A 12,942-nucleotide genomic window follows, 5' to 3' on the forward strand; every position below is an offset into this window, starting at 1 on the left:
ACCATCCCAAGCCATGCGGCTGGGTTGGGACTGATCCCTGGTGCCCAGGCTGAAGAGGTCCTCTTCTAGCTGCTGGATTTGGCGATGGAAGTGGCTAAGCAGGGCGCGGGGGGGGGGGGGGGGGTGTAGCAGAAGGGGGCAGCAGGGCCAGTGCTTTTGAACCTGGCAGAAGAAATCCCAGCAGCGGTCCTTCAGCGCCTGCCCTTGACCTTGTCCTTGCCCGGAACGGCCTCATCCTCCCCCCCTCGGGATCAAACGGGCCCTCGCGGCCCCGCGGGGGTGTCAGTGAACCTGCCGAGGGTGCCGGCAGCAGGCGGGGTCGGAGCGGCGCAGCCAGGCACCTTCAGGCGGCGGCGGCGTGGGCGGATCGCTGAGGCCGCTCCGGGCCCGGGCAGGCGCGCTGCTCTGCCGCCGCCGCCGCCGCCGCCGGGGAGGCAGGACGCGGGGGGTGCAGCGGAGCGAGGCGAGTCCGTGGGGCCGGCGGGCGCGGGACAAGCGCCCGCGCCGGGGTCCCGGGTGGGCAAGGAGGCAGCCGCCGCATCCAGGCGAGGTGGGGGAGGTTAAGGGAAGACAGACGAGGTCCCGTCGGGTTAGGGCTGAGGTGCGAGAGCCGGGGGCAGCGCCCGGCAGCCCTGCAGGCACAACTTGGAAGCTGGGAAGTGTCCCAGGGTGCTGGGGGCAGGGGGGCTGGGTGCAGAGGCGATGGTGGGGCAGGGGGAGGCCCTGCAAGCCAGCGCTGCGCTGGGCACAGGGGGCCTGGCCAGGCACCTTCAGCGCAGTTATCAGGGCTTCTCTCTTCAGCTGCGGGCACTCCAGACGGGTCCAGTGGAGCCGCACAACAGGCTGGCAAGGTCTGGCGGAGGAGTGGACTTGTGCCCATTTTACAGGTAAACCAGGTGAGTCAAGGCTGCACAGGAGGGTCACGGCACCCCCCGGCTCCTGCTAGCCTCGCATTGCTCGGTGCATATCTCAGGAATGGGTGGGTGCTGCTGGTAGCGAGGGGAGGAAACAAAGCAATGGCTTTTGGTTACCACAGTCTGGGTGGGTAGGAAATGAGCAACTAGCTCTCATCTGTGTCCGGCCCTTTCACTTCCTCACAGCCCTTTGAATGATGTAGACAGAGCCAGTGCTTGGCTTTGGGGTAGGGGAAGTGGTACGCTACCAACCCCACCACTCATTGCTGATGCTTCAAACCCCCCCCATTAGGTTTATTCAGGACCCCAATCCTACAACAGGATGATGAGAGGGAGTTAATTATGAATGTTTGTGACCATTTGGCTAGCTGTGGATAGGAACGGATCCAAGAACAGGGCAAAGTGGGTGCGTGCCTCCTCCCCTCCACCCCACTACTTTGGCTATGCTGTGCACGCTTAGTGAGCTTTGGGCTCACTGCTTCGTGTGAGCAGTGAGCTCCCCAGATGATTGGAGCAGGGTTTGGCTACAACCTCTGCTTTCTTGTGGCTCTGGAGTCGGGGGACGGGGAGTGCTGCTCCTGTTCATCCTTTCCCTCCCCCTGCTGAATTCATAGCAGCAGGGGAAGTCTCACCCCCTGGGCTCCAGAGCTGTACAAAACTAAGGGCTCTGGGCAGACCCTGTGTCAAGAGTTTACATGTGGCACAGCCAAAGAGGTGGTGTGGCTCCTGCCGTGCCCCCTCTGGTTGTAGGCCTAGAAAAAATGAGAACCACCTCTTTAGGGTAACCTGCTTCTCTCTTCCTTAGAATTATGTACCGGGTATTTCAGATAGGCATAAAATTGTGTTTTAAAGAGAGAAATCAAAGCATTTCTCAATTTATTAATCAGTAATGCTGGGGGTTTTTAAATTTTTGTGCTTTAAGGAACACATTCCCTTCTGTTTCATAGTATAAGGAAGAGCAATTTATATTAGCTTTTTAAAAAGAGAGACAGAAAATCTTTTGAATGGTTACATATACGTAAGTATAATCTTGCATTTAGGAACTGTGCTGTATACTAATAGTGCAACACTTCCATGGTATCGATGCCCATTGTTTTAATGGGGATGCAGTTATAAGTAAAAGGGGAGGATTCAGCCACCCAAAGCTATGAGAAATCTAATTCCCTTCCCTCTAAATAGAGAATACAATTTATGGAAAGTCCTTGCAAAGCGGCCCACAGATTAATGCTGTTTTTTCAATGTTGCCTATGACTACACTGAATATGGGTCACGCTCATATAATTGTAGGCAGAGAATATGTAAAGGGTCAAGCACTGTTGAGAGAGGATGGGTCAGTAAATGGATGTCTCTTAGAGAGCTTTTACCTTGAGTTAGATGCCAGTTAATGTGAAGCAAGTAACCCATTTCTAAACCCTAGTCTGGACATACCCCAGACCTTTGAGATTTAGTGGAGGGCAAGCTGCTGTTTTGTCACCTGAAACAAACCTTTTAGAAGTCTGTAGCTTAGCCTTTACAAATAGTATAGCTAACTCAAGGTAATTGGCAGTTCTTCCTGCAGTATTGCCTTACAGTTCTCTTAAACAATTTTCAAGTTCCCTCCAAACTTGACTAACTCCTGCCCTTAATGATTTTATCACTCCTCCATTATCCCAGGAGGTTGCAAATTATGGTCTACAAAAGTCTGGTTCATAACAGAGCTCCCCACAGCCAGTGGGGCCGCTGTGGGTTTGTAATGTTTGTCCCCCAGTAGTGAGAGTCTCTTCGTCAGTCTTGGCCCTCCTTCCCCCATTGGAGACACCACTGCCAGTGGGTTAATGAAGTCTTCCTACTGAAGCCACTGCCTTTCTTGCCACTAAATTTAGTGTTGGTGATTGCCACTAGGGATGGGATTTGGTGGTACTTGGCAATGGAGGTGATTAGCAGTGGTTTCAATAAGAGGTGCAAGAGGATCCCTACACTGGTAGCTGCAACCTTGACCCCTGCAACCTTTTGCCAACACCTCCTCCCCCTGCCCCAGCAGCAGCATCTCTCACAGGGGGAGTGGAGGCATGAGGCTGATGAGGAAAGAGAGATTATTATTTTAACTGAGTCTTTCTAGATAAAGGGTAAGCAATCAGAAAACTGTAGAAAAATTAAAACGATGTTTAAAGGACTGTTGGACAGTTTTCCATATAAGTGTCTGAAAGTGTGCCTCCCTTGAACCCTGTACTTTCAGGTGAATTGTGGGTTGTTTTCTTCTGTATTGTTATCCAATTACTTAAATATAGAGTCCAGAAATATTGGCGTTCAAAATAGCCATCATGTCCCATAGACCATTTGCCAGTGATGTAAAATGAAGACATTAAATTAAATTTACCTAAGAGGCTTGTGTTTTTCCTTGCAAATTTCCTTCCTTCATTTATTTTTCCTCTTTCTGTCCTTTCATGTCTAACCTAATCTTTCAGTCTTCATACGATTAGGATTTCTCAAATGTCTCTCTGCTTTTAGTGTCACTTTATGTGGTTTATCTTATTTTTGTACAACAGCAGCTCTTTTCGTGTGGTCTCCCGCAGTAATACTTAGCATTTTAGATAGCATTTTGCAAATGGGATCTTAGGTTCATCATTTAACTTCTTGAGTTAGGGAGAATGATTTCCATTTCATAAGGAAAGAAAGGGAGAAATTTTAAAGTGATTTGACCAAGGCCACAGAGGGAAGTAGTGACAGAGCTAGAATTATACTACTTGTAGTACTGCCATTGACTTCTCTTGGGCCAAGATTTCAGCCTGGGAGCTCCTAGATCTCCTATGTCCTTACCCCACTCAATCATATGCTCTGAAGCTGCTGTTTATAAACAGCAGCTGCTCAGCAGAGAGAAAACTTGCAACAATCCTAAGGGCATTAGCTGTAAGAAACAGCAAGGACAGAAGGAAAGGTATAGCAAGGAAATGGCTCAGTAATAATGATTACCTTGAATGGGCCTGACCACAATTGATTAACTTGTATTTGTTGCTATTAGAAGCCCCCAAAGTCAGTTGTTGGAGGTGGTGGGGGGCATTATATATAACCCCTAATTATGTTTTGTTTTGTTTTTTAAAGAAAAATCACCAAGACAAATCTGCAATTCTAGAGGTTGGTTTACATTTTTGAAGCAATCTGCATAATGAGATGACCTGGAAAGTAACTTTATTTTTTGTAAATGAGAAGTGAGATTAACTGTGTGTAAAATCCTCAAAATCAGGGAGGCTGCAGCTGTGCCCTTCACTTGTCTTAAAAGGCTTCTCTGGCTCTGAGCTGTTTTATGTCTTTCTCTTGCAGCTGTTTCTATAGCAAGTTACAGCTACTATCACTTCAGGCAACTTGGTTTGTATGGAAGCAGTGTCTTCCCATGTATGTTTGTCTCAATTCACTTGAGACTTCCTCTATTTTCTGTGCAGCAGGCACTATGGGAATAAAGAGTTTCTTAAACCTTGTGTTGGTAAATTAAGTTTAGCATAATTTATGTATTGGTATATAAAGATGTGTGTGTATAAATATCATGGAAGTGTTGCACTGTTGTTAGTGTGTGTATATATGAATATATGTATTAGTTTATGCTTGTATACCAAAGCAAAGGCATACATTATGTGCAGACAGAATGAACCCACACATATTACATTATCTTGCTTTTTATGCTTTATACAGCTGTATTTTTCTTGCATCATATTAGTGCAACCCATAAATATAGTCTTACCTTGAGCAATGTTGGTGAAAGTATTTAACATTTGAAAGAGATTAAAGATAAGTGAAGTTGTAGGGTAAAGATAAGTAAAGTTGTAGAAAGCATTGGTGCAGCTTCTGGGTGGATTGATTTAAATTGACATGAAGGAAACAATTTAGATAATTGATTTTAATCTTGTCTTGCATATGTACTTTAATCTTTTTCACTAAAAGTTTTGCAACTAAGTACAACCTCTTTACTAACACTTTTGCAAACAGGAAGAAATACTATATATTTTTGTATAAGCATTTATGTAACTAAGCATACATTGCTTTCTCTTTCCTCCCAGATTCTTTACTTTTACATGTTTTATAGTGTTAGAAAACTGTTAGTGACAATTTTCTTGTTTCCTAGATGGTATTTTAGATGAAAATTAGAATACAATTAACATGCCACAAAATAGGTTTTATCTGAAACAGATATTGAATGATTGGGATGCATAATTAAGTTTATTAAAACATATTTTGGATTTTAACTCGCTATAGTTAGAGAGTGGAGGGATTGTTTCTTGTTCACCAGGAGCCAGATTTGCAAAGAGATTTATACTTGTAAGGATGCGGTTGTTGTATAGTGGGATTCTCAAAAGTGCCTGATTCATGGAAACCATGTTAGATGCTACTAAGCTATGTTAGATCCCACTAAGCAACCTTCAGCACATTTATGTGCCTAAATCCTTTTGCAAATCTAGCCCCCTGTCATTCAGATGTTTCAGATTAGTAGCTCTTAGTCTCTCTTACCTGGTTTTTAGCTGTAGAGTAGTAGAAGAAAAGAGTCCCAGCTTTTTGTAGTCCCATGTTTTTTTTCCCTCAATTTTGAATGAACTGGTTCAAATGATGAAAATACTTTCTGTGCACCTGCTAGTTAAACTGAAACCAAAAGTAAATATGGCAAATGATTTTCTTCACAACAGAAACTGAAAGTACTGATGGTTTGAAAAATGAAAATACTAGCATTCCATATTTCATTGTAAAAACTGAAAGTAAGATTTTTAATGATGTACATGACGTAGCTGTAAAGATGAGTTGAACTCAAGAGTGAAAGACTCTGCATGTAATTGAAAAGCAGTCACTTTTAAGCTCATAGAATAATTTAAATAAGTACAAGTTATATTAAATATAGTAGAGTAAATGCAGGTCTTCATAGAGGTTGTCCTAACCTTACATTTTATTTTAAAAAACAAAACTTCAAATTGAAATGTATTACTTTTAAATCAAAATCTTAATTCAATTAAAATATACATTTAAATTGGGAAACTCATCAAATGTTATTCATCCTGTGTAGCTATAATAGTGTTAAATGTGGCTACTGTATTCATTTCAAATACTGAATATTTGAAATGTTTTACTGTGTTGGATCATTTAAAAACAGCATATTTTGTTTGTTTATAAATATCTTACTACTAGACATTAATATTAATTAGTATCTGAAAATGTTTCACAGCTTTCTATACAAACACACTGGCCATGTGAAATCAAGCAATGTGCTGCCTTTAAAAATCCATTTATAACAAATGCAAAAAAGGAATTCTAAAGCATATGCATAATTGTCTTCAGAAACATCGTGGAGAAATTGCTTTCATCCACTCCCAGACAGCAGTTTGTAAAGTCAGTATTTAACTGTAGACTCAGAGCTTCACCTCTTAGATAAGTTAAGCTTTCATTCCTTGGCTTAGGTGTTCTGGCTGCATTTCATATTTCATATCTTCACATTTTTCATTTATACATTTTATAATGTTTATTAATTCTGCTTACACATTTTCTTAAAACAATGCAAAGTCTAAATTTGCTTTGTAATCAATTGTTTGACCAGTTAAAGAAAAAACGAAGGGGTGCGGGAGAAAGGGAGGTAGGAATAACAGTCCCCCCAAACATTTTTGATACTGAAATTTGAGAACAATTTTTAATATTCACAGTTTAGAGCTGCCTTTCAAAAAAACCTTAAAAAATAGTGAGTTGGATGTTATGTTCTAAAACCATATCTTTTTTTACTTCTCAAAACTTAACTAATCAGAACAACTAATAATAGATTAAATATAATTCTAACCGTTTGCTGCCCTTAAGATCCCCTCTAACAATAGTGTAGCTTAATCCTAATTTCTTACTAAAATTCTCTGATAAATCATTTTAACTAAATTCCCTCTGCATTTTCATATGAAAGATACTGTTCACTGCTGTCCTAAATCTTTTGGTAACTTTGCTGTATTAAACAGCATTGGTGTTGGCAATTGGTTTAAACACCGATATTGGCGACCAGAGTGGACGGCTGGAGACCCTCTGGGTTAAAATCCGTGGAGAGCACGGCACAGGGGACACAATGGTGGGAGTCTATTACAGACCTCCCACCCAAAGTCCTGAGCTTGACCAGGAGTTTGCCCGGGAACTGGCTGAGGCAGCTTGCTCCAGGACCATGGTTGTCATGGGTGACTTCAATTACCCGGACATCTCGTGGGAGGATCGCTCAGCAAAATCTGAACGGTCGCAGAGCTTCCTCTCGTGTGTGGATGACCTCTACCTGACTCAAGAAGTCTATGGGCCAACGAGAGGCAAAGCGCTGCTCAACCTGGTACTGGCTACTGGGGATGACCTAGTCGGCGACCTAGTGATCGATGGGAAGCTGGGTGACAGTGACCACAAGCTGATCACCTTCACCATCCGCCGAAAAGCTGGCAAGTCACTCAGCAACACGGAAGTCCTTGACTTCAGGGAAGCCGACTTTGACAAGCTCAGGAGGCTTGTCAGTGAGGCCCTAAGGGACCAGGACCACAGGGAGAGGGGAGTTCAAGAAGAGTGGTCGCTTCTCAAGGGAGCGATCCTCAATGCACAAACTAAGTCTATTCCATCTCGGAGGAAACGCAACAAGAGGGCACAGCAGCCCTCCTGGCTCTCCAGGGACCTAGCAGACCTCCTGAGGCTAAAAAGAAAGGCCTACAAAGGATGGAGGATGAGAGTCACCTCCAAGGAGGATTATTCTGCACTGGTCCGGTCCTGTAGGGAGCAGACCAGGAAAGCCAAGGCTGCAACTGAACTCCAGCTAGCCTTGTGCATCAAGGACAATAAAAAGTCCTTTTTCAGATATGTGGGGAGCCGGAGGAAAAGCAGGGGCAACGTTGGACCCCTGCTGAACCAGATGGGGCAACTGACAACTGACGCCCAGGAAAAAGCCAACCTATTAAATAGGTACTTTGCATCAGTCTTTCATCAGCCCCGTGGGATTCCCATGCCTGCTACAGGGCCGGGAAGTCCGGGTGAGGGTGATCCCCTGCCCTCCATTAATGCTGACTTTCTGAAGGAACATCTTGAGAAGCTGGATACCTTCAAGTCAGCCGGCCCTGACAATCTTCACCCCAGGGTATTCAAGGAGCTGGCGAGCATCATAGCCCAGCCTCTAGTATGGATCTTTGAAAACTCTTGGCGCTCTGGTGTAGTGCCCGAAGACTGGAAGAAGGCCAGTGTGGTGCCGATCTTCAAGAAAGGGAGGAAAGTGGATCCGGCTAACTATAGGCCCATCAGCCTGACTTCTATCCCGGGGAAGATCTTAGAAAAGTTTATTAAAGAGGCCATCCTTAATGGACTGGCCTATGTCAACATCTTAAGGGATAGCCAGCACGGGTTTGTTGCGGGTAGGTCTTGCTTGACCAATCTCATTTCCTTCTACGACCAGGTGACCTATCACATGGACAAGGGAGAAGAGATTGATGTCATATATCTTGACTTCAAAAAAGCCTTCGATCTGGTGTCCCATGATCGCCTCTTGGAGAAACTGGCCAATTGTCGCCTTGGGTCCTCCACGATCCACTGGCTGGAAAATTGGCTCCGTGGTCGGACCCAGAGGGTAGTAATTGATGGAAGTCACTCATTGTGGTGTCCTGTGACCAGTGGGGTCCCCCAAGGTTCTGTCCTTGGACCCATACTGTTCAACATCTTCATTAATGATGTGGACACTGGAGTCAGAAGCGGACTGGCCAAGTTCGCCGATGACACCAAACTTTGGGGCAAAGCATCCACACCAGAAGACAGGCGGGTGATCCAGGCTGACCTGGACAGGCTCAGCAAGTGGGCGGACGAGAATCTGATGGCGTTCAACGCCGATAAATGCAAGGTTCTCCACCTTGGGGAAAAAAACCCCGCAGCATCCTTATAGGCTCGGCAGTGCTATGTTGGCTAGCACTATGGAAGAAAGAGACTTGGGGGTCATCATTGACCACAAGATGAACATGAGCCTGCAATGCGATGCTGCAGCTAGTAAAGCGACCAAAACGCTGGCTTGCATCCATAGATGCTTCTCAAGCAAATCCCGGGACGTCATTCTCCCCTTGTACTCGGCCTTAGTGAGGCCGCAGCTGGAGTACTGTGTCCAGTTTTGGGCTCCACAATTCAAAAAGGATGTGGAGAAGCTTGAGAGAGTCGAGAGAAGAGCCACGCGCATGATCAGAGGTCAGGGAAGCAGACCCTACGATGACAGGCTGAGAGCCCTGGGGCTCTTTAGCCTGGAAAAGCGCAGGCTCAGGGGTGATCTGATGGCCACCTACAAGTTTATCAGGGGTGACCACCAGTATCTGGGGGAACGTTTGTTCACCAGAGCGCCCCAAGGGATGACGAGGTCAAATGGTCACAAACTACTTCAAGCTCGTTTCAGGCTGGACATAAGGAAGAATTTCTTTACTGTCCGAGCCCCCAAGGTCTGGAACAGCCTGCCACCGGAGGTTGTTCAAGCGCCTTCATTGAACACCTTCAAGATGAAACTGGATGCTTATCTTGCTGGGATCCTATGACCCCAGCTGACTTCCTGCCCTTTGGGCAGGTGGCTGGACTCGATGATCTTCCGAGGTCCCTTCCAGCCCTAATGTCTATGAAACAGCTGATGTGCCTACTAATGGTGCTTCTATCATCTCAGCACTGTTAATTACCATGTCAGATATCTATATAATGTCAGAACATCGATATTATCTTTATGGAGAAACCTCATTTTTTGCTAAGATTGAGGAAATCTGATTTTGTAAATTTTTAAAAATTTAGACATACATAACACTTCATTTTATTTGATGAAATTAGTGCACAAACACATGCAGTGTGCATATTCTAGTCGGTCTTACCTTGTACCATCTCCAAAGTATCAAGCTCCTCACTGTGTTTCTTCTGTTTAAGGAATTCTGTTGAATTTCTGGTAACTAGATTAGAGAGAGAGTCCATATTTGATGTGTTTTTGAGTTTTATGTCCTAGGAAGAGCTGTTGTCTTCAATTTTATACAATATTTGGAGATGTAGAGGAAAGCAGAGGAGTATATTGTGTGCAGAAAGATGACCAAATCTGCTTGGGTCTTTTACCATTGCTATCTTAAGGACTGCGGTGATAGGACACTGGCCCCATTCAGATCATCATGCTAGCAGGATGCTGTCAGCTGCTGGCTTCACATTTTACATTTTGATATGTGCATTGCATTTGATGTCTGAACCACAGATGGGGCAAAATGTATCTTGGAGATCTAATGCCCACCCATTCATGCTCACTCTGAAACACACAGTTAAGTATCCACCCCCTTATTTTCAAGAGCCTTCCCTAGATCTCATGAACTACACTTCCACCTGCCACCCCCTGAACCTGGGCTAAGTACAGACATTAAAAAATCCCAAAGAAGAATTGATCAAACTTAGGTGGGTTTCTGTATGCGGTGTAAGTTAGTTTGGGAGCAAACAGAACAGGCGTTCACCCCTTGGTTGGGGGAGCATACAGGTTGGTTGGGGGAGCATACAGGTTGCCTGCACTGGCTGAGGCCAGTTGGTTGGGGATGGTCCTGAACACCTGCCAGTAGGCTCCCCAGGTTTCCTGAGATGGCTGAGTGTAGCCAGGCCACCCTTGATTGGCTGCTGGGCATGGCCGAGCATCCCACCTTGTCTTTCCCCTGTCATTGTCAGCTACAGATGTAAGGCCAGCAGCAGAGGAAGCCCTGCTCTCCCATCTCTTGCAGCCTGGTCATGCTCCCTAGGGCTGTGCCTGCTTGTGAAGGCATGGTGTTCCCACATACCCATCCATGGACCCCTATACCTCTCACGAGTGGGTGCAGCCACAGGGAGCACAGCTGGGCTGCTGGTCCTGGCTGAGCACTCCTCCTGCTCCCTCTCTTGTCATTGTCACTCGCAGGTACCTTGCTTTGTAAGAACCCAGAGATGGGGCCGGCTGGGTGCTTAGCTGGAGCAGCCAAGTGCAGGGCAAGTGCTAACACAGCTCCCTGCGAGGGGATGCTAACGGAGAGCCTCAAAGACAGGACTGGTATGCCAGTTGACCTAACTTGAATCGATGAACCCCTGGTTGGTCTAATAAAAAATATCAAATTCACCCAAGGAAACTTGGTCACCCACAAGGCATTTTACAAAAATGTCTTTTGCTCATTGGTTCTTTTCTTAATGTGTCAAGTGTTAAATTATATTCAAATAACACAGTTTTAAGGAAATGTCTGGTGTGTCTTTTCATTCTGTGTTTGCTTGTTCTTAACAGGGAAATTTATCATCTGAAAACCCCCTGTGATATTACTTGGGAAATAAAGAGAATGTAGGAAACAGTGTTCTTCATTTGTTTCTAGAATTGCCAGCCATGTGACGGACCTTTTCCAGAAATGAAAAATGCATTCCTGTCATCAGATTTGTTATTCCTTCATTGTTTGTAATACGTGGGATGAAAATTTTAATCTAATAATTGTTTGAATATTTTTATAACAAGCAGATTTTGCAGACAGTGTCTTATGATGTTTTCACAGTCCTGGCTGAGCTCCCTCTCCTGGATGCTTACTATGCAACTCTGTTTGGCCCTACATGCTGGACCTGTGTCCTTTGCAGTTCCTCTGGGTCTTGTGGGCTCCAGCTGTACTCTCTGGCTTTGGCCTCTCATGCTTACTTTCCGGGCACAGATGTTCTAGGCTTCTGTGAACAGTGCTGGCAGCTCTCGACCTTCTCAGTCACTTGAACAGACCCTCAACAGAGCAGCATGGTTGCGACTAATCTGTGACTAGTCTTAAGCTTAAATCCTTAGAAGATGTGGTAGTTGAAGCAAATACTGCACGGTCTTGGCAGAGGAAACCAGTCATGGTTTAATTGTGGCTGAATATTAAAAGTTACAGAGGTCATGACAAAACAGTAATATATTATGTAGTTCTGTATCCTTGAGTCCTGGCCACTCTTGATTGTTTTGTTGAATTTGGGTCAGTACATTCAGGGGATCCAGGTCCCATTTCCAGTACCCCTTTCCTCAGCCTCATTTTTTTTTGTTCCTTGACGCCAACTTTCCTGTGACTTGTACAGTAAGGGCCCTTTGGCCTGTTCAGGTCTGATACTTAAACGTCCTTTTTTAATAGCAGATCCTAACACATCTTGTCTTCCCTTTTTTTTGGATGGGGATTTTTCATTGCTTTAACCCCACTAGCCCACAAAGCCAGTTTCCCCTAGGTTGCATCCATCTCTTTGTTTTAGGCAACTTTCATTCAAATGGAAGTTCATTCAGGTTAACATCTCCTAATTGTTGCTGTTGTACTTCTTTAGCCTTGGTCTGGGAGGTATACAATAGCAAGCCCTGTTAGCACATGGCTGAATCAATGAATACTGAGGCATTAAATAATGCAGAAACTTCATTTAAAAAAAATCAAAATTCCGAGTTTAAAATAAACAGATTTCCCAAACTGTCACAGGTGTCATTTGCCTGTGCGTTATTTTTTGTGTACTTTTTCTTTTGGTTCCAGTACTCTGGGCATCTCTCCTGACTATCGATCTGGTCCAGCACCCACCCAAGTAATGAAAAGACTTCTGTGAACTTTGCTTGAATTAGATCAGACTTTACTTTTCTTTACCAAAATATTTATTCTTCTAGATTTGAAAATATTAAGAGGAAAACAAATAAGCCCCTTCTGTGGTCATCTAAAAGTATTTTCATTTTTAGTGATTATTCTCTTCCTGTTTTAAAGCTGATCATACAAATGATACTAATCTAAATATTTATTCAAATTCATGATTTGAAAAGAATGTTGTTGTGTTGGTGATGACTTCAATATCCAGGAGTGTCTAAGTAGCCATTTACTGCCCTTTTTCCACACATGGCTGCTCAGGACTGTAAGAGCTCATCTTTATATTTCAAGAAGGAAGCTAAACAGTGCAAACAAATAAATGTATGGCTGTCATCTCTCAGAACTCTGGTCAGTGCATTCCCTGGCTTTAGAATGGGAAAAGGGGGCCTTTTGAGGTGAACAGAAATGTTTTTTTCAGGGACAAGAACAGGGAACTACTCCTATATACTGTAGTGCAGAAA

The 12,942-nt window shown here is 44.4% G+C and overlaps 1 protein-coding gene across 9 annotated transcripts in view; it reads left to right on the forward strand.

Annotated features, from left to right (window-relative positions):
* The first annotated feature begins 508 nt into the window (after positions 1-508).
* The window catches only part of EYA1 (EYA transcriptional coactivator and phosphatase 1), a 274,101-nt gene continuing 261,667 nt past the window's right edge, over positions 509-12,942 (forward strand). For 4 of the 9 annotated variants that reach the window (XM_014606895.3, XM_014606896.3, XM_019498680.2 and 1 more), the window contains exons 1-2: positions 511-550; positions 802-896. The gene's annotated coding sequence lies outside the window, so the exon portion shown is untranslated. Of the gene's footprint in view, positions 551-801; positions 897-4,206; positions 4,284-12,942 lie in introns of those variants that run through there. The other 5 variants (XM_019498677.2, XM_019498678.2, XM_019498681.2 and 2 more) reach the window with 3 other exon arrangements.

This window comes from Alligator mississippiensis, chromosome 3, assembly GCF_030867095.1.
Source record: "Alligator mississippiensis isolate rAllMis1 chromosome 3, rAllMis1, whole genome shotgun sequence".
NCBI lineage: Eukaryota > Metazoa > Chordata > Crocodylia > Alligatoridae > Alligator > Alligator mississippiensis.